This window comes from Sorex fumeus, unplaced genomic scaffold (genome assembly GCF_029834395.1).
Source record: "Sorex fumeus unplaced genomic scaffold, SorFum_2.1 ptg000122l, whole genome shotgun sequence".
NCBI classification, from domain to species: Eukaryota; Metazoa; Chordata; class Mammalia; order Eulipotyphla; family Soricidae; genus Sorex; species Sorex fumeus.
In genome coordinates, this window is record NW_026606179.1 from 3,063,713 (window position 1) to 3,077,171 (window position 13,459).

At 52.1% G+C, this 13,459-nt stretch overlaps 1 protein-coding gene across 1 annotated transcript in view; it reads left to right on the forward strand.

The window, feature by feature from the left end:
• Nucleotides 1-4,126: 4,126 nt before the first annotated feature.
• EPN2 (epsin 2) overlaps nucleotides 4,127-13,459 on the forward strand; it is a 78,847-nt gene continuing 69,514 nt past the window's right edge. Inside the window, exon 1 of the mRNA XM_056135745.1 lies at nucleotides 4,127-4,252. The gene's annotated coding sequence lies outside the window, so the exon portion shown is untranslated. The remainder of the gene's footprint in view (nucleotides 4,253-13,459) is intronic.

Genomic DNA, 13,459 nt, shown 5'->3' on the forward strand with positions numbered 1-13,459 from the left:
CTCATCTAAGGTTTTATATTTTCCAAAGCATGTTCTTCTTTACCTTTTCATCAGAACCCTCATGAGGTGGAGTTATAACTAGTCTCCCTTCACACAAGGAGACAGAGACCCAAAGAGAGAAGTGACATAAGCAAGGGCAAGCAACATATCAGTAGGCAAGAAATTAGGTGTTTTGGGACTAGAGAGATATCTCAAGAGACCGAAACACAGACTTCCCCATGTGGGTGACTTGCATTTGGTCCCTGGCACTGGATGGTCCTGGGAGCAGCCCTTGAGCCTTGAGCTCAGTCAGTACCTCCTGAATGCCACTGAGTGTGATCCCTAAACCCATGCAGATAAATAAGAAGTCAGGCTTTTCTGGCTCCAGCTCACCTTTTCTACAGGACCATTGAATAGAGACTTCAAACTTTTTTTTTTTTTTTGCTTTTTGGGTCATACCCAGCGATGCTCAGGGGTTACTCCTGGCTCTGCATTCAGGAATTACTCCTGGTGGTGGTTGGGGGACCATATGGGATGCTGGGAATCGAACTTGGGTTGGCTGCATGCAAGGGAAATGCCCTACCCGCTGTGCTATGGCTCTAGCCGAGACTTCAAACCTTTGAATTGAGACTGCAGAACTCTTCGTGAGTGATGGACGGGCACCCCTTGCTATACCCCCCTTATCACCCTCCCACCTCCACCCCCAGGCACCTTCTTTCCTGAACCCCAGAGATAGCCATCTCTTTCTGCTCCTAAAGTCCCGCTCCCCCCAGGCTTGCTTCAAGAACCGACCTTCAGATCTGAGAAAGGAGAGCTGAGTACCCAGGTCATAGTACTGCTCTGGGCTGGAGCAAAGCCTGCACATGCTCGCACAGGAAGCCGCCTGGCCCACACTGTCACATGCTGCCTATGTCTTCATCTGTAAAATGTGAGCTGAGCTGCTGAAGACAAGGGTTTGTCAGGAGGCTGACTTCACAGGAGCAAGAAAAGAGTGGGGGCTCAAGAAGAATGTCCCCCGCTGGTTCCCTACCCTCAGGAGGCCTGCCTGGATTCCCTAGCCTGGCCCAGGCTTCCTGGCTTCCTGGGCTAACCCTTACCTCACCACCCTCTTATCTGTGTCCAGATCTCTTTCTCAAGCTTGAGTCTCCTCAGGCTTATCAGAGACTTGTTAGGCTGGGTGGGGAAGGGAATGGACTGTGCACGTAGGACAATCACTCTGGGTGACCAAAACACTCTCGACCTCATTCTCTGGTTTGTAAAATGGGTCAATAAAGAATGGTTACACCTCCATGGTTAGAGAGATAACAGTTTGTCTTGCACATAGCCAGCTCAGGTTTAATACCCGACATTCCATATGTTCCCCCAAGCCCCACTGGGAGTGATTCCTGAATGCACAGCCAGGAGTAACCCCTGAGCATCGCTGGGTGGGGCACCCTCCAAAACAAAATAGATCAAAACAAAACAAAACAAAACAAAAAATAATAGTTGTACCTCTCTCAGGTCAGAGAGGCAGGGCATTTGCCTTGCACATGGCTGACCCAGGTTAGAGCCTTGGTATTCCATATGGTTGCCCAAGCACTCTGCTAGTAGTAATTGCTGAGTACAGAGACAGGAGTAACCCCTGAGTGTCACTGGGTGTGGCATGCCCCTGAAAAACAAACAAACAAAAAACAACAACAAGAAGAAAAAATAGTTACACCTCCTCCTCCCCCCAAAAAGAATTGTAGGACTGTGGTAGCACAGTTCATGGTGTGGTGTAAGCATATACACTGTCACTGTGTCACTGTCCTCCCGTTGTTCATAGATTTGCTCGAGCGGGCCCAGTAATATCTCCATTTTGAGACTTGTTGTTACTGTGTTTAGCATATTGAATAAGTCATGGGTAGCTTGCCAGGCTTTGCCGTGCGGGTGAGATACTCTCGGTAGCTTGCTGGGCTCTCCGAGAGGGGCGGAGGAATCGAACCTGGCTCGGCCGGGCTGGCTGCACGCAAGGCAAATGCCCTACTGCTGTGCTATCGCTCCAGACTATTTTAATTAATTCATTCAATTTAATTATGTCTTCAAAATCAGCTCTTCTAGGGACTAGAGAGATAGTACAGTGGATAGGGTGCTTGCCTTGCACGTGGCTGACCCAAGATCCCATGTGGTCCCTTGAGGCTGCCAGGAGTAATCCCTGAGCACAAAGTCAGGAGTAAGCCCTAAGCACCACTGGGTGTGGCCCCCCAAAAACCAAAAAAAAGTCACTTTGTGTAAAGCACTCAGCCTACACCAGGCATCCATAAAGACATACTTCATCTGAACTTGCCAATATCTTGTAAGTAGGGGCTGGCACTTTATGCCCTATTGCTCACAAGGCCTGGCCAGTACAGAAGCTGAGGAGCAGTGTTGGACAGGTTCGGGGTACAGGTGAACCACAAATAAAAATGGATTTCTGGAGTCAGAGAGATAGTACTGGGGTTAAGATGTTTGCCTTGCATCCCATGACCCCAGTTTGATCACTGGCACCACATATATTTTCCTGAGAACCACCAGGGCTCACTCTTGAGTACAAAGCCAGTAAGAGTCCTTGAGTCTAAACACCTCCCCGAGATACAGAATGGATTTTTTTCTTTTCTTTTCTTTGTTTTTTTGGCCATACTTGATGAGGTTTACTCTTTACTCTGCACTCAGGGATCACCCCTGATTCTGTTCAGGGGACCATGTGGGGTGCTGAGGATCAAGCTCGTTGTCTGCATGCAAGGCAAGCACCCTAGCTGTCGTACTATCACTCTAGCCCAAGAGGCTGCAAATTTGGGAGGTGGGTTTCTAGCATCTAGAACTCTCTGTATTGACCATCTCAACGTTCAAAAGCAACATGGGATTGTGAATGAACCATCCCTCCCGTTCGCCCTGGCTGCCTCCCCGGAAGCACACTTCAGGGCTCTGGCAAGCACAGAGACTTGCTCCTTGTGAATGAGGGTTGAGCGGGCACTTCTGGACACAACTTCTCTGAAAGGAAAGCTTGGTAGAGAAGTGATATCATTGGGGTGTCTTCGGCACAGACAGGTATGGTGCCCTCTGACCACCTGATGAAGCCCTCAGACTGACTGTCCAGGGTCTTTGCTGCTCCTGCCCTGGAAGGGGCAGGTTGGTTAGCTGTGCAGGCTCAGAATATCTAATTTGTTACTGAGGTCACTCCCAGAGCTGTTCAGGGGTTACTCCTGGCTCTGCTCAGGAATCATTCCTGGTGGAGCTCAGGGAAGCTTACCCACCGCACTATAGCTCTGGCCCCAGAGCACTTAGGATCAGAGGCTGATCCTAAGTGCTATGTGTTCTCATCTTGAGAGCTATGTGCTCTCATCCTGTCCCCTGCACCATGGTGGTAAGGCTGAACCAAAGGAAAACGACCTTTCCTGTTGCAGGGGTGAGAGTTTAAGGCTGGATGAAAAGCCCCGGGACAGGGACACAAAGGGCTGTGCTGTTTATTTATTTTTTTTTTAAGCTACACCCGGCAATGCATTACTCCTGGCTGTGTGCTCGGGCAGGACTCCCGGTGGGGCTAAGGCGGACCATATGGGCTGTAGAGATCGAACCGGGTGGACCACGTGCAAGGCAAACGCCCCACCCGCTTGACTATCTCTCCGGCCCAGGGCTGCACTTTTTGTGTCCGGACCCCTTTGGCGTCTAGTAAGGCCTCTTCTCAAGATAATTTGGGGGGCATGTCTTATTGATGTATGACGCTAGAAAACAGTGCAGACATCTGTAGTGGGCATCAGGGATTTATCACCCGGCAGGCCCCTCGCCCCGTGCAGGCTCCTGCTCCGAGGGGAGCGGGGTCCTCGAGCGCGAGCTTGGCGGCAGGGCTGCGGTGCGCGGAGTTGGGGTGTGTGTGTGTCTGTGTGCTGGTCTGAGTGGAGGTTGTCAAGGACGTGGGTTCGGGCTCGAATTTGACACGGTTTGTGTGGCGGCTGGGGGACGCGGGGAGCGCGCGTGGGATGTGAGAGGTTGGGGCTGAGGCGCTGTTCCGGGGGTGCTCCGCAGCCCCCCGTGGGTCTCGCGACCGGGGGCGGGGCCTCGCGGTCCTGCGGGGGCGGGGCCTGCGGCCTGGGGGCGGGGCCTGCGGCGCGCGCGCGCACGCAGCCGGCGCGCCCCCTCCCGGCCGCCATGTTGGCTGGTGTGTGGGTGTCAAACGGAGCTGGACGCGGCGGCGGCTCCGCGGGTTCTGGTCGCCCCCACGTCTCCGGCGCCGCCGGCGTCCGCGGACGTGCACGCAGGCCGGCCGGGAGGAACGGAGGTGAGCGAACCCTTCCCCTCTCGGGCACGCGCGCGGGGGTCCACCCCGGGGCACCCCGCCCCGCCCGAGCGTGCACCCGCCGCCCCCGTTAGGTCCCGTCGCGGCGGGACCCCGGACTGGTCGGGCCGGCGGCCTCGCGGCTGGACCTCGCGCGGCGGGGACGCGGAGCCCCGCCGCGGACTCTCCTCGTCGCCTGGCGTTGGGGGCTCCGAGAGCCCCGCGGGCTGGGGCGGTCCCGCCTGTCCTGCCCGAGCACTTCCCCCCACCCACCCGCACCCCCGCCCGGCCGGCGTCCGGCCCCGCACACCGCCTGGCCTCCCTCCGGCCGCGGCCCGGGCACCCGCCGGCATCGGACGGTCCGGCGTGCGGGAGCCGCGCTCCCGGTGCGCCCCGCGCTCCCCGTATCCTCGTGCTCCTCGTGCTCCCGGTGCGCCCCGCGCTCCCCGTGCACCCCGCGCACCCGGTGCTCCCCGCGCTCCTCCTGCTCCTCGCGCTCCTTCCCCGCGCTCCCGGTGCCCCCCCCCCCCCGCGCCCCGTGCTCCCTCCCCGCGCTCCCGGTGTTCCCCACGCTCTTCGTGCTCCCCGTGCTCCCCGTGCTCTCCGTGCTCCCCGCGCTCCCCGCGCTCCCCGCGCTCCCCGCGCTCGGCGGGGCGGGCGGCGCGGCGGGCTCGGGCAGAGAGGCAGGCTGCGGCTGCCTTTGTTCCGGGGGCGGCCGAGACCCTCCCGCCCCGACCCGCGGGCGCGCCCGCCCGGAGAGGCCGGCCCTTCCTGGAGGAATTCGTGCCAACAGGTTTTTGTTCGCAACCTGAAGTTGGCCCGGTGGCCGGGCGGGGTGGGTGGGGGTGGGGCGGCCTCCGCGGAAACCCCGCGGGGGCCTTTGGAGCGCCTTCCTCCGCCCAGTCGGGGTTTAAGAGCCGAGTCAAGGGGGCAGCCCCGAGACCCGGAGGTGGAGCGATCTTCCCGAGGCCGTGCAGCAGGACCTCAGCGTGAGAATTGACGCACTCGGCCTGGCTCCCAACAGTTGGCAATTTATTCCCCCCCCACCCCCCATCTAGGAAGATGTTCAGACCCCCTCGTTTATTTTTAACGTTCACACGAGAAAATGCACGGGGAAAAGATGAGAACTAGGCATTCTTTGCACCTCCGGAAAATGAAAAGAAGGGATCAGAATGGGGACTGATGACTGAAAAGATGAATTTGAGGCCCCCCCTCCACACACTTCATAGAGATTTGGCAGAAAACCTCTGCAGCTTGTAGCTCTAGATACAGGGTGATGGATGATGCTGACAAAATCATACACCGAAGCTTGCACTGCAGTGATGGAGTTTGCAGATAGTTTTCATCCATATTAATTTTTTTTGGAACCACACCCTGGAACTCGGGATCTGACCAGGGTCTCGGACCCAGGGCTCCTCTGTGCATGCTCTGGCGTCTCTAGCGAGCTCCTGGGTCCTTCTATGTTTTGAAGACTGTCTGTTTCCAAAATGGGCCTTGTTCTAGTGATTGGGTTTGGAAAAGCTACCAAGATCTGCTCACCTTCGATTCAGTCCCACTTGTACATTTTTTACAAATCTATTTCTTTGGTTTTAATATTGTTAGTCATCCTTCCCAGTTCACTGTTTTATAAGTGTCTGATGAGATACTGGACACTAAAGGTAAAACACAAAGGACTCGAAGGTGCCTCTCATGAGGCTGCCTTCAAAAGCCCCTGACTTTACAAGTTTGGATTATCCTTTGGGCTGCAGTGCTCAGGCACTTGGTTTGTGGTTTGTGGGCAGACTTTTGCTTCCCTGAACCTTGAACACTGCAGAGGGAGCTGTGGAGATCTCTCCCAGCAGGAGTTTGCTCCCAAGCTTGAGGGGAGGAAAGATGTCAGACTGGCAAGTGAGCATCTTTACTGTGCTGTGAGCAGTCTTGAAAAATGACCCATCTTTTTGCTGAACCAACCTTCCTTCTTCCTTCCTTCCTTCCTTCCTTCCTACCTACCTTCCTTCCTCTTTTTCTCTCTCTTTCTCTCTTGCTTTCTTTTTTAAATACCTTTGGTCCCCCAAGTGGTGCCCGAGGCCACTGCCAGCAGTACTTGACCTGTCTTGTCAGGCTACCAGGGCCACCATCTTGATGCTCGGGAACCATGTGGAGCCAGGAATCAAACCTAGCACCCACATGCCTGGCCTGTGCTCCAGACTGGCAAGAGTTTTCTGAGTTCCTTGAGTTAGCCTAGTCCTGCAGAAATCGTATGTAGATTTATTGTTGCTCCTTTATATAACTTTCCTTCATAATATTAGTGTGGTATGGATTTCCTGAGTTGGGATTCTGGTAAGACTCTGACCAGATGAAAGGTCTTTGGGCTTCTGCTTTATTTTAGTGACTTGGCTTTTTCTGAATGTAAAATGACAAGTAGACTTTTCTTTTCCTTTGTTTCATTAGGAGCAGCAGTGTTTGTGGACTAAAAGTGTCAAGACATTTCTGTGCATGACATTATCATCATCATCCTCCTGGGAACTAACTGTATTTATGTTTCCAAAGGGCTGGAGAGACAACTCAGTGGGCCAGGCACATATTTTGCCTGCAATGGGCAGTGGTTCTTCCTGTTCCTGGTACTTCAGCGATCAGTGGGTGTCTAGGCTCGGGTTGTTGTCATTTTGTGACGTGAGGTCTTTTTACCCCTACATCTTGGAGTAATTAGAGGGTTGGATTTGGGTTTGGGGAGGATATGACGAATTGAACTAGAACACCTCTTCCATTGCTAGACTTGCTGCTCCATGTCTGGCTGGAAACACTTCTGTCATGTCTTTGCCAAACAATTCTCCCAGTATATGGGTCCTTCTAACTCTACTCTCGAACTTCAAAAGCATTTGTTACCTGAGGCTTTTTTTGTTGTTGTTGTTGTTTTGGATTTTTTGGGTCACACCCAGCTGTAGTTAGGACTTTCTCCTGGCTCTGCACAAAGGGATGACTCCTGTCAGGGCTTGGGGATCGTATGGGGTGTTGGGTTTACAAACCTGGGTTGGCTGTGTACAAGGAAGACATGTGCTTTATCCTCTGTATGGGTGCTCTGTCTCCGTCATGTGTCCCTCCAGTGTCAGTACCACAGAAATTACCCATTCCCCTGCCATAGATGAGGAGACAGGAGGACAGGCTTTATTTTTTTGTGGATGGCCACCTCGGATGTGCTCAGGGCTGACTGCTGGCTCTGTGCTCATGATCACTCTTGATGGGGCTTGAGGGACCATATGGAATGCCAGGGATTGAACTTGGTCAGCTGTGTACAAGGCAAGTGCCCTCTCCACTGTACTATCTCTCTGGGCCTAGGCTTAATTTAAGTCTTGGCCCCAAGTTTATACAACCAGTAAGTGATGGGGCTGGGATTTGATCTGATTGGCACATCTGGGAGTGGGGTGGGGGCACACCCAGCAGTTCTCAGTGCTTACTCCAAGGTTGTGCTCGGGGATCACTCCTTGTGGGGCTCGGGGGACCATATGGGGTGCCTGGAATGGAACTCAGGTTAGATGTGTACAAGGCAGGAGCCTTACTAGCTGTACTATCTCTCTGGCTCCAGATCCTGACTTTTGAATTCGAACATAGAACTGTTACCTCATTTCAGAAACTGAGTCAAACTGGGGTTAAGGGATTCGCAAAAAACTTTATTACAAATGGACAAGGGACCAAGACCTGTGGAGTATCTCATTAAATGGGGTGGGGTGGGAGAGCATTCATCACCCCCATGCATTGTGAAAAGAATGTTTACATCAGTCTGTTGAGGTTTTGCAAAAGGACTCTTCTGCTAAGTTCATCAATGGAATGTTCTGTCTAAAAATAGAAAGTTAGGAAAACATTGAAATAAGTGTGTGGTTGGTTGAATATTCATTTGTAACATTTTTTTGACCTGGTCTCCATTTTTAAGTTAAAAAAACTTAAAAAAAATTTTTTTTTTTTTAGGGCCACACCAGGAGTTAGCTCAGGGCTAACTCTTGCCTGACTCTGTACTCAGGGATCACTCCTAGCTGGGGATTGGAGGACCATCTGGGGTGCCGGAGATCTAATTTGGGTGGGCTGTGTGCAAAGCAAGTACCCTATCTGCTGTACTAGTGAATATCCTGGTTATGTTTTGATGTCTTGAAATTCAGAGTTGTTTTATCAAACTTCTTTAAAAAAAAAAACATAGTTGCTTTTTGTCTTTATCTCTCTGTCTAGCCTAGGCATTACCACCTGTGTGTGGAATACAGAGAGAGGCCTTAGGAGGTAAGAGTTGTGCGCTGGCATTAGCCAGCTTCAACCGAGTTTGCGTGTCTCTCCTGCACCATCCGCTCTGTAGAGAGCCAGAGAACCTCACGTACACATTTGCCATCTGAAAATCAATCATCAAGTTTGTTTGGAAGGCTGGGAATTGTCAGTGAACTTTGTTTTTCCTAACCTTAGGAGCTGTGAAAGCACTTGAAGTTTGTGCATTTAATGGACCACTTATACTGACAGAGACCAGACTTAGGTTTGGCGGGGGAAAGAAAAAGTACCTGTGTGCTTCAAACCAGATCTGAAACATTGTTCAGTCTCCCTGAACTTGCATGGAGTTCTTTGTGGTGTCTTCTTCTTGGCATAGGCAGGTTTGAGAGTCATTGTAAAGACTCCTGGCCTAGGGCCCTTGAGACACACACAGACACACACACACACAGGTTTGAGAGTCATTGCAAAGACTCCTGGTCTAGGGCCCGTGAGACACACACAGACACACACAGACACAGACACACACACACTGGGGAGAACCAGAGCCCGGCTGAGATGGTGGGTCTGAGGGCCAACTGTCAGCATCCCATGCCTTGAGTCTGTTTATAGGTCCTGGATGTTCTGACTCATCCAGTTTTGCCTTCCCCTTCCTCCCCAGATGACCTGTCTGCTAGTAAACCATTTCTGGTGTGGGGGGGTGGGGCGGGGGCGGGTAGGGGGGTGAGATCCCTGGTCTGGGCAGGATGTGTCACACTCCAAGCCCTCCAGAGACAGTCTGGCTTCTGGTGTTCCTTTCTAGTCAGGGCAGTGCGAGGCATTGGGTGTTGGGTATTGGAGGACGGAAAGGAAAGGACCCTCACTCACCCCCACCCCGCCCCATGTATTCTCGTCCTAGTAACTGACTGACAAATGGAGCCAGGAAAAGCGGGCTTATCCTGGGGAATGACTGGCCATCTTGGCTGGGTTTAAAAGCGCCTGTAATCGCATCAGAGTGCCGGCCTCTTGCATCCTGCACTCCCCGCCCCTCCTGAGGTAAAGACATCACGCCCAGTGGCTTGGTGACTGAGAGCCTCCAATGGCATAAACAGGCTGGCTACAAAAGCCTTATGGAATCAGACGTGGGTACAAATTGGCCTCCTGGCTGACCACTCTAACTTCTGAACTTGGTTTCCTTATCTCTAAATTGGGATTAGTAATAGGTACTTTGCAGAATCAACTATGCATGTTTCTCAGACTCCAGTGTGCATAAGAACCACTTAGGGAGCAGCTAAACACACTGACTGGCTCCACCCTGAGAACTTCTCCTTCAGTTGATACAGGTGAGGCTTGGTGGTGTGCATCTGTGACCACTTCCCAGGATGCTGCAGATTCCGGGAGCAGATCAAGCCCAGCATGAACGAGGTGTTGGCCTCCACTGGCAGTGTGTGGGAGTGCCGTGCAGCACGCTGCTGCCTCTGCACTGCCCTGCACTTCCCGCGGAGCTCTCTCCTGGAATGCTTCTGTATTGCTCACAAGATGATGGCATGACGTTTGGGACGGGGATTTGATTTTTCAGAGAGGCTTTTTCTGAGGCAATTGTAATTTGGCCTCTGAGGGTCATAGGCGTCCCTATGTAGGTTAGCTGGGAGGTTGTCCTTAATGAAGGGAATGCAGGAGATCAGGAATCTTCAAAAAGCCTGTAAATCTGTGATTCTGTTTGAAAACCACCTCATCATTACCACACATCAAGGGCGACGTTCACTGGCGAGACTGTTAGAGGTCTTCTGGGAAAGCTCTGGGGGGAGTGATACGACTGAGGTGACTCCCGCAGGACCATTAGGGGTGGCCGCTGGCCTTAATGGAAGGCTGGAAGGCGCTGCTGTTCCCACCCGCAATTCAGATACACTTAATGTTCTTTTTGTGCTGAGAGTTTCGACTCTGCCCCCCCCCCCCCCATAGTAATTATCAGCTCTCCATCAAAAACAAAGGTGGATGTGGATGTAAACCCTGATGGGTTCTGTTGTTATTTTTATTTGATTTCTAGGTACACATGGTGGTGCGCAGGGCTTATTCTGGGCTCCATGCTCAGGAATCACTCTTGGCGGTGCTTGGAGACCTTACACAGGGCCAGAGATCAAAAAGGGCCAGCTGTGTGCAAGACAAATACCTTAACCCCTGTACTGTCTCTCTGGCCCAGCCCAGAAGTTTTCTCAGTGCCAGAACCTGTGCTCTCAATACTAAATCTTTTTTTTTTTTGGTGGGGGGGGGCTTTAAGGGTGTGTTTGTGAGGGTTGAGGATGGAACTCCTGTCTTGTACATGAAAGTATATGCTCTTCCACTGAGTCCCTGCTGTCCCTTTTATGCACCTTTTTGGTTTTGTTTTGTTTTGGGGCCACACCTGGTGATGCTCAGGGGTACTCCTGGTTCTGCACTCAGGAATTGCTTCTGAGGTGCTCAGGGGACCATATGGGATGCTGGAGATAGAATCTGGGTTGGCTACTTGCAAGGGAAGTGCCCTAGCTCCTATATTATCTCTCCAGCCCTATGCATATTATTATTATTATTATTATTATTAGGACACACCCGACAGTACTCAGGGCTTACTCCTGCTTCTGTGCTCAGGGATCACTCTTGGAAGGCTCAGGGGAATCATGGGGTGCCAGGGATTGAACCTGGGTTGCCACATCTAAGGCAAGCACCCTATCCACTGTACTATTACTCTGACCCTCTTATACACAGTATTAGATTTTATTTTCATGGTGATCCTCTAAGGCGCCTGTCCCCCTTTCTTATATGCAAAAACTGGGGCTCAGAGGTGTGCAGCCACCTGCCTTGACCCCTCGCTATTTGTCACCTGTGTCAGACTCAGAACCACTTTATTTCCCTTACCTGCTGCCAGCAAGGTCCTCTCTTTGCTTGTTAGATACCTTTGACAGCCCTGGAAGGGAAACGTTCAAGCTGAAGCTTCCAGACCTATCCAGTGACTGGCAGTTTGACACCTGTCTGATTTTAAAGCATCATGAAACCCACCCACCCTCCCTCCTTCCCTCCCTCCCTCCCTCCCTTCCTTCCTTCCTTCCTCAACACTCATCTGTGCTCAGAGACTTCTGACTCTGCGCTTGAGGGTCACTCCCAGCAGTGCTCAGAGGGACCACGTGTTGCTGAGGGTTGAACTGGGTTTACCACATATATGGCAAGTGCCTTAACCCCTGTATGGCCCCACAAGAGTCAATTCTAAGACAATGCTGCCCACATGGGTATAGCATAGAACGGAGGCCCTGCTGGCTTGGCTGGGAGGAAGTCTGTGTGGACAAATCTATGTTAAGGGATGGCCCACATTGCTCTTTGGGAAGCTTATTTTCTTTTTCACTCCAGCCCAACTCTGCACACTGGTTTTATATATGTGACACACAGGCATGTCTGCTGGTAATGCACTTGTTAAAAGTGATCAAACTGAGGCAGATGAACTTGGTAGTATTTTTGTTTTGGGGCCACACCCATTGGTGCTCAGGGCATACTCCTGGCTCTGGGCTCAGGGATCACTCCTGGCTGGATGTGGGACCCAATGGGATGCCAGGAACCAAACCTGGGTTGGTTGTGTGTGAGGCAAGCTTCCTAATCGCTGTACTATTGCTCGGGACTCAGAACTTGCTAGTTTTATGACTTTCATTAGGGCCAGTGTGAGGATAAGAGTAAGGAGGTTGCCTTGCAGAAAGCCAGTGCTGATTCAGTCTCTGAGCACAATAGGTGCATGTGAAAACGTAAAGTGAGTCCTTCCTCAGTAGGCATGAAGGCAGGCTTTCTGGGGTCCTCTTTGTTCTGGGCTCACAGTGTACCAGGAGACTGGGGTGTGATCATTTTCCCAAGGCTTGGGAATAGCCTGCGGCTCCCAAGCTGAGTGATGGTAAATATGATGTGTTGGTACCTGCTCGCACTCTTGGCAGGCCCTGCAGGTTTGGCCTCACATTTGTTTTGTAAACTGTTTTAGATTCTGAGGTAACTAAATCATGAAACCTACAAGTTGGCAATTGAAGCCCATCCTCTTCTGCTCCTTTGCCAGCAAAGAGTCACGGCAGGAGAGGGGCATGTTTCCACGGCCAGAGTGGAAGTACAGTAGGTAAGGCACTAGCCTTGCGCGTGCCCGACCTGGGTTTGGTCCCTGGCATCCTGTATGGTCCCTTAAGCACTGCCAGGAGTAACCCCTGAGTGTTGCTGGGTGCGACTCAAAGACTTAAAAAAAACATTCACGTTTTCACTTGTATGAGACCTGGGCTCACTCCCTGCATTGTCCCACCTCCGCCCCCCAGTCACATTTTTTACTTGAAAGCATATCTTCCCTGAGTGCCTGCAGTGCCGTCCTGGACTAGAATGACTGTACTTTACACCAAAAAATTTGGGAAATATCAGAAAAAGCAGTCTCCACTACTGCTTTATGGGAGATACTCTGATTGAAGCAGAATTACAGGCATCAGGGGTGATTTCATGACCATAGGGCAGGACATTTGAGGTCAGTGTCAAACTGAAAAATATGTGATGCTTGAGTGTGAAATGGTGGGTGTGATGGAGTACTGTTTCTTGCCCTTGAGGATGTTGTCCAGGGGCTTCAGAGAGTGCAGGGCTAGAACAGTTGCCCTGCAGATGGCCAAGCCTGGGTTCACTTGCCCGAACTGCATATGGCACCTCCAGGAGTAATCCCTGAGCATAGAGCCAGGAGTACGCCCCGAGGAACACCAGGTGTGCCCAAATCCCTAGTAATAACCCAGAAGGCACTGGCTGATTGAGAAAATAGAAATTGGTGGTGTGGTGGTGTGCAGCAATTTTGATTACTTGTCAGGAGATAGGTCAGGAATGGAACAAAGTATGGGAGAGTCTGGGGGAGTGGCAGGGATTGGGACAGGGGTGGAAGGCAGCGGGGAGGCAGCACTTCAGTGTGAGGGAACTGCAGGTAGGCAATCTGACCTTAGTGCCGTGTGTGTGTGTGTGTGTGTGTGTGTGTCTCTCTCTCTC